Source organism: Humulus lupulus, chromosome 4 (assembly GCF_963169125.1).
Source record: "Humulus lupulus chromosome 4, drHumLupu1.1, whole genome shotgun sequence".
NCBI classification, from domain to species: domain Eukaryota; kingdom Viridiplantae; phylum Streptophyta; class Magnoliopsida; order Rosales; family Cannabaceae; genus Humulus; species Humulus lupulus.
The window spans coordinates 39,781,916-39,798,486 of record NC_084796.1 but is presented as its reverse complement, the minus strand read 5'-3'; the positions used below and the strand labels follow the sequence as shown (position 1 = coordinate 39,798,486).

Below are 16,571 nucleotides of genomic sequence, written 5' to 3'. Positions count from 1 at the left end.
ACCATCCGGGCCTGGAGACTTCAAATCAGGGATAGAGAATATAGCTTCTTTGATCTCCTGAGCTGTGTACTCGGTTTCAAGTCTGCTGGAATACAACTCAGAAATTTTTGGCCCAAGATTGATAATACATTTCTTCACCCGGTGTCTGTTCTGCATCTTAGAGCCAAGGAGCTGCTGGTAATACTGTAAAAAAGCTTGCTGAACAGTATGAGGTGTATCACACCAGATCCCCTGCGCATCTTCTATTGAATATATTATGTTCTGAAGTCTCCTTGCCCTCAGAGAAGCATGAAAGATTGCTGTGTTTTCATCACCATTTTTAGCCCAAGAAATCTTTGCTTTCTGAGCTAAGAAAAGAGAATAAGCCTTGTATACTTTAGCATATCTGTCCCGAGCCAATTGTTCCTCAATCAGTAAACGAGAATCCTGGGGGTCCTTATTCACTTTTTCCTGCAAAACCACCAGTTCCTCCTTAGCAATCATTTCTGCTTTGTGAATCTCATGAAATCCTTCTTTATTAATGCACTTAAGAATTTGCTTCAAACGCTTAAGTTTTACTGTCAGCTTATACATATTCGTGCCATAAGCTCCTTCCTGCCCACTCTTAGCAATTCGTTCACCAAATTCATCTGCATCCTTCCACATTCGAAAGTATCGAAAAGGTTTTCTGCCACTAATCACATCCTGGTATAGAGAGACCAAGATGGGACTGTGATCAAAGCATCCCTCAGGTAAGAAGTTGGCCTCCGAAAACTGAAAACAGTCTGTCCATTGAGAATTAACTAAGGCTCGATCTAGTTTAGAGAAAACTCGATCCTATGGCTTTTGCTTATTATTCCAGGTATAAAAAATCCCAGAATATTTCAGGTCTTCCAATTTGCACTTTTCCACACAATCTCGAAAATCTTGAGTAGGACTTTTAGTACATCTTTTCCCCACTCTTTCATTACTAAATAGAATATCATTAAAATCCCCCATAACTATCCAAGGCCCCTGTATTTGCATTGAAATCTCCTCCAACTCAATCCAAAGTTGAGCTCTCTTCTTATCTTCATTAAATCCATACACAAATGTAACATCAAATCTGTCTTGTTTCTGTCTTGGGTGCACAACACAGTGAATTAATTGAGCTGTACATAAGCTAATATTAACAGTAAACAAGCTTGGCAGCCATGCAACAACTATCCTCCCTTTATCAAGCCAAGGATTATTATTTGTAAAACACCAATTCGGAAAAAGATTAGAGTATAGAGTACCCATGCTTTTATTCTTTACCTTAGTTTCAAGGAGACTCACTAGCCCAACTTTTTTTGAAAAAATCAAATGCTTGATTTCTTGATGCTTTTCATGGCTATTGATCCCCCTAACATTCCAACACAGTATTTTATCCATTAGAAGTAGAGGGATCTCCCCCCTCTTCCCTATGACACATTAAAGTCTCCTGCTCCTGACTATTTAGCAGATCAAATCTATTAGCCACCTTAGTCATAACTGGAACAACTTCCTTTTCTACTCTTTTCCCTTTCTCAACTCTTTGAAAACCATCCTTATCCACAGTTGGTACCAATTTCTCCATCTTATTCACTTTTAATTTAGGAACCCATTGTTGCTTCTCTGTTTCCTTCTCTATGGGCTTGTTCCTACACAGCTTAGTCTCATGTCCCAAACCTGAACAACTTTAACAAACAAGAGGCAGCCATTCATATTTCACTTCCAAATCAATATCCCGATCAAACTCGTTTGTAAATGAAATTGAGGCAGGAAATTCTTGAGGAAAGTTAACCTATATTAACACACGAGGGTACAGCAGCCTATCCTTGTGCTTGGTGATATTGTCAAATTGTAGAGGTTTGCCAATCTGCCCAACAATCTTGAATAAGGATTTTTCCCCCCAATACTTGATGTCCAATCCTTTTAATTGTATCCAAGTCGGCACACTAGTAATCTCATCTTTAGAGAAATCATCTATCGGGTTCCAAGGTTTCATAACCACTGGTTTCTGATCAAAGAATATATATCATCCCTGTAAGACCTGATCTCTCTGCTCCATATTCTGGAATCTAATGATAAAGATCCCCCGAGCAATCAAACCCACCTTAACCACAGCCTCTTTCCACATTCTTCTAGCAAAACCATCAAGTATATGAAGTGGTGGATTGACTCCCATTACAAAACAGACTATTGATGGCTGCCAATAGTTTACCTCTTCAGCAATATCATCAAAGCTAATTTTCACTTTAGGGGCAGTACCTCGCTGCAGATCACCAACACTACCAGATAAATTCAGACAATCACCTTGTTTTTTCAGCGGCCCCATACCATTCTCACAAGCAATAAACTCTTGACCGTCACCCAGCTCCTTTGACGGTCCAACAAAGCAAGATTCCAAATTCTTAACAATGTTAGATCGCAAGATTGGAGGAGAGGCTTTCTTACCCGAATTTACATTCTGTGCCATGCGATTCGCTATTGTTACCCAGTCAGAGAAGTTTTGTCGAATCTAACTTCGTTTCCTGAAAATCTCCTCCGTCTCTTCTGGAGAGTATAGTGTTTCCACCCATTGTTCATCCGTCTCCTTCTCGTCATCAACTTCCAGCTCTTTCACTCCCAGTACGTCATCCATTGATCTTGTTTTGATGATCCTATCAGAAGAAGATGGACCAGTTTTCTTAGATTTCGGCTTCGATTTGGTTTTTCCAGCTGCCTTCGCTCCTTTCGCCATAGCTCCGGTGAAAAAACCGAAGGAGAGAGAGAGAGAAAGAAAAACCTTAACAAGGCTGTTACTCAGGTGCAAAAATTTTTAAAAGCTAGAGTTTCTAATGTGTCTAAAGCTAAGCTGAAAAGTACAGACTTAGTTTTTCTTGAAAATCTTAATCTCTTGTAATTCTCGGATTGAGTGGCTCTCTTTGAGATGGTTTTTGTAACTGTTTTTGTGTGTTAATATAATTCTTTGTTCATCAAAAAAAGATGATGTTGTTTACCTTCACTTGGACTGAGTGAGCTCGTGTCGCTGTAGGCAGCGCCGTATGAACTGATGTGGCTCAACATCAAGCTATATCCTTAAACAGTTTACTCTGTAGCAATAAATAAGGAAACAACATGCACCATGTATTTTTTATTTCCTCCATCGTTGCGTCACTAATCACTGAGATGTCTGAATCATATATGGTGAATGTCCAACTATAAATAGAACCCTCAATGGCAAACCAATGAGACTGTTGATAGTACTGGCACTAATATACATCCTGAGCTCCTGACCAAGACGCTAGAAACTGTTGCTCGAGGCCAGTCACCAAGGAAATGATGTCAGCATCCCAGAGGTACCTTTCTTTGTTAGTACTGTTCTTGTACTGATCATATCTGGTAGGTATCACTTGTAAGAACATCAAGTTCATCACAACAACACTCAAGCAATATGAAGCATGTGTTGTGCCGAATCCATATGCTACAAAGAGAAGACATAAGAAAAAACAATCAGCATAAAAGGCTGAAATGTAGTTTGAAAAGCATGCATCAAGCACATCTCGAGCAGCTATCGAACCCTATCGAGACATATCGAGCACCTATCAAGTTCATATCGAGCATATATTGTAACGCCCTACTACTCAGGGATCGTTACACTGTGTATTTTAAATAGTGCTAAACTCATGAAACGAGACATTTGTCCATATTCATGTAACTAAACGTGATTAACGGTTTAGGGTTAAAAAATTTGGTCAAATGTACCATCGTTTCACTAAAACGTTTACTTCATACATGGGATCCCAAAATACATTTAAAAGGTTAATTATATTGAAAAAGTTACAACCTGTCGACCTAAGCGGAAAAATAGGGTTTGACCCTAGTTCCTCTTTAAACCCTCGGCCATGATGGTCGAGCAACCGCATATGTACACATCGTCACCTAAGCTCTCAAACTCATGGATGGTCCAGCTTTCTTTTCCCTTTACCTGCACCACAAAGCACCCGTGAGCAAAAGCTCAGCAAGAAAACTTAAACATGCTCATAAGCATATAATAACATATTACCAAATCATAATAAGCATGCCTAGCAGTAATAACCCTACTCATGCATGCATACCATTCATATAAACGACTACAGTGCCATAAGGTCCAATAGCCCAGGATAAACGATCAATGAATCATGTCGGGGTCCAATGCTCAAAATACATGATTATGGAATCATACTAGGGCCAATGCCCTAATACATGATTAATAAATTATATTGGGGCTCGGCGCCCTAGGATATAGGACTAATGAGTCACCCCAGAGCCCTTTGCCCTATCCTCTATATAACCAGCCTTGAAGCTAGCCAAGCGTACTTGGTGCTCTAGTTTTCTCACGACGAAAAGGTCGTTCAAGCGTATATCACGCTCCTGATTAATTATAACCATATCGACCAACTCTTAGCACGCTATTGCCATCCTTGACTCATAAGTGAATGCTTTTCGACCAGCACTCAGCATGCTAACGTCGTCCTTGACTAATAAGTCATTGCTTTACTACTAGTACTCAACGTGCAAATGTCGTCCTTAACTAATAAGTCAATGCTTTACGAACAGCACTCAACGTGTTAAGGTCGTCCTTGACTAATAAGTCAATCCTTGGCCCAGCCGTAGCATATGAGACTAATAAGTCACCCCGGGGCCCATTGCCCCATCCTCTATATAACCAGCCTTGGAGCTGGCCCAGCGTACCTGGCACTGCATTTTCCATGACCATTGGGTCGGACAAGCGTATGATGCACTCCTGGTTAGCCTAACCAAAACAACCAGCGTTCAGCGCGCTACTGTCGTCCTTGACTCATAAGTCAAACCTTTCTCAATAAGATAATGCACACATGCATATATCATATATCAGATATCAAAATACAAAGCATTCAACATGCTTAATCAACAATCACAAGTATAATCACAATCATGCACATTCTCAGGTATTCATGCCTTATTCATATTCATGTTCAATAATTCGGGCCAAGCCATCATCACATGTATCACATACTGGGTGCGGTTTTCTTACATTTGGTACGAGCACAAGTTATATATAAACGACCCCTTGAACACGATCCTGCCCTGAGCCCTAGCGGTAATCTAATCACAACCATAAGCGGTGTTTCAATGAGTTTAATTTCCAAAATTCAATCCCAGAACCAATCTCGCGCTCTCGGGACCTCTAATCCCACAAAACACTGTGGTGGAATCGTCCCCCGAGCACTTGGGCCGAAACCCCAAAAGGTACAAAAATTCATGCCCTGAAAAACAGTACGACTCCAACTACCAGGCGCAACGACGCCAAAGTCAAAAACAAGAACCTGACAATCTGACTTGCGCTGTAGCGCCATCTACTGGGTGCTACAGCACCAATGACAAAGACCCAATGGCGTTGTAGCACCACCTACTGGGCACTATAGCATCAAAGACAGAGAACCCAATTTCTGGGTTTTCTCTTCGTGTTCTCCTAGTCTTAATCCTCAAAATGGTTCCCAAACCGTCCCAATCCCATAAACGGACCACATAGCAGCTATAGTACCTCAAACATAGCTCAAAAACTCAATCATCCAACAAAAATCATCACTAACACTCAAAATCACTACTTGAGTTTTTGAAACTCAAGAACACCAAGAACTTCAGCAACGAATAAGAGAACTCATAGAGAATTAAAGGTTGAAATCATTACATTTATAGCTAACAAGGCTTCCTAGCTTTACCCTGGCAATTTCCTAGCTTAATTCTTTCAAAAACCAAAGCTTTTCCTCAAAGAAATCCATAGAGGGGGAAGAGAGAGAGAGAGAGAGAGAGTAACCAAGAGATAAGAAAGAGAGAGAGTTTATGTTTGGGTTTCCTTTGGCTAAAGAAATCTATTAGTTAATTCATCATATTGGAATAATGACCAAAATGCCCCTTGGTCCAATATAACCTCTTAATTTGCCACTTAATGCCCTTAAGCCTATTTTAGTCTTTTACCACCACAATTCACCATTTCTTTAAATGAATCTCAACTATCTCTAAATAAAATTCCCATTACCCAAAAATTCTAGGTAATGCTCTAAATTACCCCTAGGCTCACGCCGAGCCCGATTTTTAACCCCGTTATGACCAAACCTCTACTTTGCTTAGTAGGACCATCTCGTGCCGAATAATCCAAATATATCCACATAATATTGTGGTCTCATCATTTATCACACATATATAATCATATATTCAAATACACCCCTAACGAGTCAAAATTACAAAAATGTCCTTCTAATAAGAAATGACCTACACGCATATTTAATATGCTTAAACATGCAATATTAGTCATATAATAATATAACTCACATAATCAAGCATATTATCACACAATAATACTATAAACCAATTATTGCCCTCCTGGCCCTCCAATTAAAGCACTAAGCCATATTAGGGGATTTGGGACGTTACAACTATCCCCTCCTTACATAAATTTTGTCCTCGAAATTTTATCTGACAAGCTCGGGATATAGATCCCACATATCTGGTTCCAATTCCCAGGTCGCTCCCTCGACCTTACTGTTTCTATATAATACCTTAACCAGAGGTATAGTTTTGTTCCTCAGAACATTATCCTTTGTGCCTCACATCTAGAATAGTTGTTCCTCACAGGATAACTCAGCGTCTAATTCCAGATCCTCATAACTCAACACACGAGTCTCATCTAATACAGTTTCCTCAACATGGAAATATGAAATACATTGTGTCCGGCCAACAATGCCGATAGTATGGCCAATCTATAGGCCACTTGACTGATCCTCTCCAGGATCTCAAACGGTCCTACAAATCTAGGGCTCAACTTGCCCTTTTTCCAAAATCTCCTCACCACTTACCATGGTGAGACTCTAAGGAAGACATAGTCTTCCACTAGGAATTCCATGTTCCTTCATTTCAAATTAACATAACTTTTCATTCTATTATGAGAAGCGAGCATCTGAGCTCTAATCTTTTCAATAGCCTTAGTGGTCCTCTGAAATACCTCAGGACCCAAACATTTCCTCTCACCCATCTCATCCCAGTGAATGAGTGATCTACACTTCCTACCATACAGCATCTCATAGGGTGCCACTCCAATAATCAACTGGTATCTATCAATATAAGAAGATCCTATTAGAGGAAAATATTTATTATAGGACCCTTCAAAGTCCAATACACATGCTCTCAGCATTTTCTCTAATATTATGATAATTCTCTTTAATTTACCATCAGTCTGAGGATGATAAGCAGTACTGAATTTTACCTGTGTACTCATCACCTTCTGTAACCTTCCCCAAAACTTGGAAGTAAAGATAGGTCCCTATCCAATAGGATATATCTTGAAGTCCCATGAAGGTGTGCTATCTCTCTCACACAGAGATCTGCATACTGGTCAACTATATTGCTCGTCTTGACTGATAATAGTGAACTGACTTTGTATACCGGTCCATAAAGACCCAGACTGAATCATACTGGCCCACTATCCTGGCAATCCCACTAAGAAATCCATCGTGAGGTCCTCTTACTTTCACTATGGAATATACAAAGGCTTTAATGGCCTTACTGGTTTCTGATACTCTACCTTGACCTGCTAACATGTTAGGCACTTTGTCACGTGCTCAATTATGTCCCTCTCCATCCCAGACCACCAATATAAAGCTTTTAGATCCTGGTACACATTCATGGTGCCTAGATGAAGAGAATAAGGGGTTGTATGAGATTCATCCATCTAATCCCAAGTCCATCGGTACATAATTCCGATCTTTATACCTTAATAAACGCATGCCTGACACTGTATAGTACTTAGCTAATCCAGCTAAGACATCCCCTCTAATCTTTCTCATCTATGGGTCACTCAATTGTTTTTTTTTCTTTACTCCTCTCTAAAAGAGTAAACCACAACATAATGTTGGCCAACTGGCCCACCAGTAACTTTACTCTAGTTCTGGTCATATCCTTCAACTAACATGATGCGTAGGAAATCACCTTTTATATCTGTATAAGGACACAATTTACATCATAAAATTATTCTGATCTGTAGGAAGACTCAGAACTTGAGTTATCATCAATCATTATCTCAGTTCCTGGAAGTTGTTCTCACTCTTATCTGACCATGCAAACTTCTGATTTTGTGTGTCAACTCTATCAATGAAATAGCAATCATTGAGAAATCTTCCACAACATGGATGTAATATTCTGTCAATCCAAGGTAACTCCTGATCTCTAAGGCACTCCTTGGCCTTGGCCAATCTCTGACTAAGAGTATACCAAACTATTGTCAATAAAGACGATCACAAACCAGTTTAGATAATCTTTGAACACCCTGTTCATCTGATCCATAAAAACAACTGGGGCATTAGTCAAACCAAAAGACATGACTAAGAACTCATAATCCCCATATCTGATACAAAAAGCAGTCTTCTGCGTAATCCTTCTTTCCGATCCTCAACTGGTGATAAGCAGATCAAAGATCTACCTTGGAGAATACCATCTTATCCTATAACTGAACATTTAGTTCCTTTATTTTATGCTGAAGCCGTTCCATACGGTGCCCTAAATACTGGTTCCATCCCTAGCACCAAAATAATCACCATTCCATCTCTAAGGGTAGAGATAACCCTGACAAATCCTCTGGAAACACATCCAGAAACTCACAGACTATTTTAATCTGTTCTGGTCCCACTGGCACAACCTGAGTGGTATCCACCACACTAGCTAAGAATCCTATGCATCCTTCCTGCAATAGGTCTTTAGTTCTAAATACAGATGTCATAAATATATGGGATTCATGCATAGTGCCAACAAATACAAAGGGTTTCTCACCCTCAAGCTCAAGGGTTACCATCTTTTTCCTGAAACCTATCATTGCCCCATACTTGGCTAACCAATCCATAACCAAGATCATATCAAAGTCAGTCATAACCAACTCTATCATGTCAACTGATGAATATTTTTCCACAATAATCCAACCCATCTCTTAAAATTACCAATAGGGTACCAAATTATCATCACATCATAACCACATAATCTTCATATCAAATCTATGCCTCTCTAGATGCAACAAACAAGGAACAACACGACACCAAAACCAATCAGCATAATACAAGAATCAGAACTAGGAAGCTGACCTGCCACTACTGAGGAACCAACCTCAGTCTCAGTCTCTGAGTTGGAGTCGAGCTATCCACCCCCTTTAGTTCATCCTTCCTTAGCCCTAGGCAATCCCTCCTGAGGTGCCCAACCATCCCACATAAGAAACATGTCGTTTCTCAGCATTCTCCCAAATGGCGCCTCCTGCACCAATTGCATTCCAGGTAGAGTTTCCAATCCTTATCCTCGCCTTGATGTCCTATCTCAACATTTCGGAACCCCTTATCTAGTCCAGGGGTACTGAGAATGATTTCAACTTTTCTTTTCTGATCACTAGGGCCTCTTCCCCTGGTTGATCCAATAAATGAAGGTATCACTACATGAACTCCGCGCTCTCTGGCACTCTCCCTCCAAGTCTCATTTCCTGTGGTCTCAACAACAAGAGCCTTACCTACCACCTGAGCATAGGTAGAGATCTCATGTACTAGGGCAATTCTAACTGCCTGAGCTATTTTGGAATTCAATCCCTGAATAAATCGCTCCTTCCGAGCCACATCTGTGGGTATCGTATCAGAAGCAAACTTGGCCAACCCATTGAATTTGTTAACATACTCTATTACTATTGTATTTCCCTGAACCAGGTTCAGAAACTAATTTGTCTTTGCAGTCTTAACTACATCACAATAATATCTCTAATTAAAAAACTGCCTAATTTTTTCCTAATTCATTGCAGTGGTATTCTCAACCATAGGCTAAGCCAATATTGGTGCCACTCCTGGCATAACAAAGGAAGAGGTGTTCCTTGACAGAACCTACTGTTTTAAACACCTAATCTCTTCCTCTTGTCTCTGCAATCATAATGGCATATATGTAAACACATGTTGGCAATTCTGAGGGGAAGGTGGAGGGCTCAGGCCCTAGCTGTAATTCTCAGCCTCAATATAAACACCATCGAGTCACATAAACTGCCTTGGGTACAAAACCTCTGATTTAGTCTGCAGTCAATAACTTGACCCATTAAGCATGATGAGCACATTCAAAAGCCTTCCCCATGAGAAAAATCACACAACACCACATTCGTATACCACTACAGTGCTAAATACATGCCTATAAAATCCATGCATCAATCAATAACCCCTGCTCTTGCCAAAAAAATATCATGCTCTTTACTCTAGCATGAACATAGCACATTCATATATTCACTGAGCAGGTAATCACATAATCATATCAATAGTCAAGGGCCAGGCCCTATCAGAATATCTCATGCTTCCTAATAAGGCATGTAGGTAAAATATTTATATCTTATTTAAGCAGTTAAACACATAACCACATAAATAGTCACCATACCCTAAGTGGAGCTTGTCTTTGGTGACGAGTGTACATGCCCAACTTGTCTTCGGGAACCCTTAACATTGGCATGCTCTGATACCAAGTTGTAATTCCCTACTACTCGAGGACCGTTACAATGTGTATTTTAAATAGTGCTAAACTCGCTAAACGAGTCATTTGGCCATAATCGTGTAACTAAACATGATTAATGGTTTAGGGTTAAAAATTTTGGTCAAAGGTACAATCGTTTCACTAAAACGTTTACTTCATACATGGGATCCCAAAATACATTTAAAAGGTTAATTATATTGAAAAAGTTACATCGTGCCGACCTAAGTGGCAAAATAGGGTTTGACCCTAGTTCCGCTTTAAACCCTTAGCCGTGGTGGTTGGACAGCCGCATATGTACACATCGTCACCTAAGCTCTCCCACTCAAGGACGGTCCAGCTTTCTTTTCCCTTTACCTGCACCACAAAGCACCCGTGAGCCAAAGCTTAGGAAGAAAACATACACATGCTCATAAGCAGTTAATAAAATATTAACAAATCATAATGAGCATGCCTAGAAGTAATAACCCTAATCATGCATGCATACCATTCATATAAATGACTACAGTGTGACCACTATAAAAACGGGCTTTCCCGAAAAATTTAACTGTCTCTATTGAGCCATGACGATAGTCAACTAACTATCGTATTTTCTTATGCTGTCGTAGGGGTAGCTACGCCAACAGTTGATAAGTGTCGTCGTTATTGGCTACGCCGACAGTTAATAGGTGTCGCTGTTGATGGCAACGCCGACAGTTAATATGTGTTGCCGCTGCTGGCAACACTGACAGTTAATACGTGTCGCTGTTGCTGGCAACGCCGACAGTTAATACGTGTCACCGTTGCTGGCAAAGCCGGCAGTCAATAGATGTCGCCGTAACATTAAATTTATATATATAAATTATAATTTTTTGATAAATATATTTTTTTAAAACTTTTAATTATATTTCTAAAAATTGAAGTTTGCTATAAATTTAAATAAAAAAATTACTCACATAATTAATTATTATTACCATAACTTGTAAAAAAAATTATATTTATCATAATAAAAATTCATATACATACAACATTTATTTATATAATTGAAATGTAAATAATACATCAAATCCTTAAGAGACTAAATAATTCTTAATAAAAATTCATTATTCTCAATAGAAATAATACATCAAATGCTCACTATACATAATTCTTACAAGCAAGAAAGAAAATAATACCCAACAACTTGAAGAAGAATTTCTCGTTGTCTTGGTTCTCTTAAATATCCAAGTAAAGTTTTAGCCTACAATACAGAATAAACACAATTAAAGTCGAACCAAAACTAAAATAATACTCAACAACATATATATACACATATAAAGACATGCACTGTGTAGATAATATGCATCAGATTCTAAATCCATAGTACTTAGCAAGAAAAGAAAAGGTAATATAGTTATAAATAAGAGCACCGAGAACATAAATATAATAGATCATTAATATGTAACACAAGCATACCAGATGACATTTTTTAAAGTAACACAACGAGCATACCAGACAAAGTTGTTAAAGTAACACAACGAGTTGTGAATAAACCTAATCCAAATTTCTAAATCTTCATGTAAGGACCTATATAGTTTGAAGTCACCCAGGACCATGAGAGCTTTTGAGATACAGATATAATTAAATGATGAACTCTATAAACAGTGACATTCAACCTTGGTTTGTAGCACATTAATACATTTTTACAAGTTAAACAAGATCAAAATCCCATGTTTTTTTTTTCCAAGTTAACAGTTTGGACTTGACTTTGCCATGTTTGATGTGCCTTATTGAATACTCCCAATTGGTAAAGAGAAGAAGAAAGGCAACTCCACAAGCCACAACGGGATTTGATGTTGTTCGCCAAAAGCAAAATTGAAAGACCAAAGAGTGAAAGACATCATAAGACTGAAGAGCAAAGTCGAGAAGGATTCCAATGAAGGCAACACCAGCATCAAGAGATAAAGAAGTTGAACTGAAAAATACCAACTGCACCCTATGTGTTGATGTAGTTCTCTGCTCTAAGAACATATAGACAGAAAAATATAAGAAAAATAGATGATCGATGCAAATGTATTTAGTAGCAGCAAAACCTTAAGTAGGTATGAGTCATTCAAAGAAAAGTATACATATTATACCCCTTATATATGGTTTTATCTTATGCATGACTACATCTATGAGGATTGGTTTATATGTAGAAATTTAGAAAGATTACAAAAATACTGCCTTTCTCATTGGCCAAATACTCTACAAACCAAAAATAAATATTTTTCATATTTCCTTGTAAGAAAAGTAAAACTAAACAACAAGGATCATAATATTTTCATCTCATAAATAATGCCTTTCTCATTGGCCAAATATTTGTTACCAAGATATTCCTCTGCCATAAGTGAGGGCTCTCAATGTTATTGAGCAGAGGTCAGTCTTTGACCTCTGTCTCTTTTTCAAAAAAAAAAAATATATTTGGTCAAGAAAAGACTTTATGATAATTAAAAAAAGACTTTCGTCAAAATTGTATTTTCATAACAAAATTATGTTAAAGAACCATATATAACATTCTCATCTCATTCATAATGTAAAATTATCAGTCATTTCTACATCTTGGATGATAAATTAGGAAAGAAAATCTTAGGGGAAACTAGTAAAAGGATTACTCCTTTGTCAAACGTATTATATAGTAATATACATATATAAAACAATTGAAGAGGTTTGTTTACAAAGCCATCTCTGTGTCAACAGACAAAATATTGTCATTAGAAAACTTTAGAATTATAGCAAAATAAATCAGCATAACTATGTTTACAATAGAATACTATTGCATCTCTAAAAGAAAACTATGGAAACACTAACACATTTAAGTTATAGGTTTTCAGATACAATAAATGAAATGATCATAAAGATTACAACACTCACATTCTCACCCACAAAACATTATGAAATTAAGAAAGATAATTCCAAGCTATTATGTTCTACAGCCAATCTCAGTCACAAGTCATAACTCTGTTATAGTAGCAGCAAAGGAAGAAATACCAACCAAATTAAAGAAGGATCACTTGTATATAATATATATATATATATATATATATATAGGCCACAATGTTGAGAGATGGAATTGATCCATTTGTTGAAATCCTTGAGACTCAATCACAATTGTCACTTATCGTTGCATGATGTATCCATCCTCCTCTGCAAGTATATTTGTTAGTATTATTTAGAATATAATCTCAGAAAATCAGTGATAAAGAATAACTTTTCAAAATTAAAAGAAAGTAATATATTTATTTGTACAATTGCAAGTACATAAGTTTCAAATGCTCATATTAAATTGAAATCTGAAAAAAAAAAAAAAAAAAAAAAGCTATACCTCACAGAGACGTTAGCCCCACTTAATATTCTGAGTGAATCAATTTTAACCCCAGAATGTGGTAGCATGTGATGAGTGAATCAATTGTTCCATATGTGTGCTTTTCTTGGAACAGCTTAACATCAAGAAATATATATATGTAATTATATGATGTATTACATTAATTAATTTATCTAGTATTTTGATCAATCATTAGCCAATTCATATTCAAGTAGGTAAGTTTCATAATGCCTTTTCAGTGTATTTCCTATACCCTACAATAACAATGGTGATAGTTAGAGGAGATTCATTGTCCAGATTCAAATTTATTGCAATAAATAATCTTTTCATTCTTGCCCACATTATAAATGTTTCCCATAATCTCTCTAATGCATATTTTATAATCTAAATATCACCTCTTCCAAGGCCATAATCACACTTATTTTGGTCATCCTTATTGTCATAAGATAACTAAAGTGGTATTACATCAAAGAGTTCTGTACATACAGTCATTCTATTGGTCATGGTGTAATTGCTCATCTTAGAGAATATCTGTCCTTTCCAGTTAATGCCATTACCAACATGAAAGCCACCTCTGGTAACCACCTAAAAGGCATCAGTACCAAAAAAAATCAATTCAAGAGTTCCTACACTTAAATTGAATGAAACAAGTCAGAGCCCAAGAAAAAGAGCTCACCTCTTTGAACAAATTGTAGAGGTCAACACGCTTTCCATTGAGTATGGCATCCAGAAACTCAGTAATCCCACTTTGAGGGATAAGTCGGGTATGTCCTCGAAGCATTAGAAACTGCATCACATCCTTCAAAAACTCCTCCTGCAGGTGAATGAGTGATTATGGGAGAAACAAGATAACCAAACACTTACCACTGGGGGAAAATTCGGGTATGTAAATTAATTCATTAATAATAAAATGAAAACCATATACTTGTACAGTAATAGAAGGTGACACCCAAGCTTTTCGTTGTCCATATTTTAAATACCAAAAACTCAATTCAAACTCTGAGCAGAACATAACTAACCTCTGAACAAGCATGTATTGGGCTTCTACCACAGCCATGTTTCTTCAAAGGCAAAGGATTCAAGGAAATAATTTGTTAGCCTGTGATGAGCTTGAGAATGATTTACGCTAAGTGGAAGGAGTTAATCCTACTATGCTGAGCTTAGTGGGGGGAGCAATTGGAATATTTGCCTTAACTTGGCTTCCATCCTGCCCATCTGCCTCAGAAGTTCCTGAAAAGGGTGCCATTTTTGGCCGACGAACATGAACAAATATATTCTGTCATTTTTCTCTGTGTTCTCTCAATCTAAAACAATTCCAACATAAACAAATATATACATACTGATTATGTTCAAAACATTTTCTTGATATTAATTTGAAATCTGAAAAGAAAAAATATAAATATACGAGCGGGGTTACCTGGTTCTTGCTTCGGCAGTGTTGTGGTCGTGTGCGCTTCAACGGCTCAACAGAAGAGAGTGGTGAGAAACTAAAGACTTCAGTAGGCCTGCTTATGGTGTTCTTCGGTCGGATTTCAGTATACATAGAGAGAGAGAGAGCGGATGTCATAGAGAGAGATTAGGGATTCAATTTTTTTTTCATTTTTTTTTATTTTCTCACTTTTATTTGGTGCCTAATTACTTTCATTTGCCGCTTAATAATCTTTCTTTGTTTTGGACTTACAAAATGTCGTGTCCTTTGTTTTTAATGTAATATTATATGTAATATTTTGCTTTTTTTTTAATGAAATAACTCAATTTTATTTAATTCTAATGTTATAAATATGTTACAAATAAATTATTATTGTTTCTATCATAATTTGAATTTAAACATATACATTATTATATAAACATATAAATACAAAAGTATATAACATTACAAAAATAAAAGAAAATCATGTTTTAAAAGTTCTTAATTAATAATATGAAAATTTTAGAAAAAAATATGTACTTTTAAAAGTATTTAATAAATACATAATTTTAATAAATACATATTTACATAATTTAGTTTATTTTTAAAATTTTATTATTCATTAATTGTAATTTTTTAATATAAAAATTGTTATAAATACAAAAGTTAATAATATAAAAATTTTAAGATTTTAATAAATACATAATTTTTATAAATATATATTTACATAAATAATTTTATTTTAAAAATTAAATTATTCAATAATTATATTTTAGATTTTTTTTATTTGAGTTTTTGCGACATTTTAATAAATACATAATTTATATATATATTTATATAATTTAGTTTATTTTTAAAATTGTAATATTCATTAATTTTTTTCCAATATTTTTCCAATTAATAAAACAACTCTTTTTTAACTAATACAAATTTTATAAATGTGTTAAAGAATAATATAGTTAATTTTATAAATATGTTAAAGAATAATAAATTTAAATTTTGATATAAAAATTTATATGAATACAAAAGTTAATAATATAAAAAATTTAGAAACAAAAAAAAATCTAGTTTTAAAAGTTTTTAGTAAATACATAATTTTTATAAATATATATTTACATAATTTAGTTTATTTTTAAGATTATACTATTCATTAATTTTCTTACAATATTTTTTCAATTAATAAAACAACTATGTTTTAACTAATACAAATTTTATAAATATGTTAAAGAATAATGTAGTTAATTTTATAAATATGTTAAAGAATAATAAATTTAAATTTTGATTTAATAATTATTATAAATACAAAAGTTAATAATATGAAAATTTTAGAAA

At 35.9% G+C, this 16,571-nt stretch overlaps 1 long non-coding RNA gene across 1 annotated transcript; it reads right to left on the bottom strand.

Moving 5' to 3' along the window:
* Nucleotides 1–14,179: 14,179 nt before the first annotated feature.
* Nucleotides 14,180–15,577, bottom strand: LOC133828933 (uncharacterized). Its single transcript, XR_009891400.1, has 4 exons — nt 15,249–15,577; nt 14,851–15,061; nt 14,508–14,645; nt 14,180–14,416 (listed from the first exon to the last, which is right to left on the bottom strand). It is a non-coding gene; the product is annotated as an uncharacterized LOC133828933 (long non-coding RNA).
* Nucleotides 15,578–16,571: the final 994 nt, after the last annotated feature.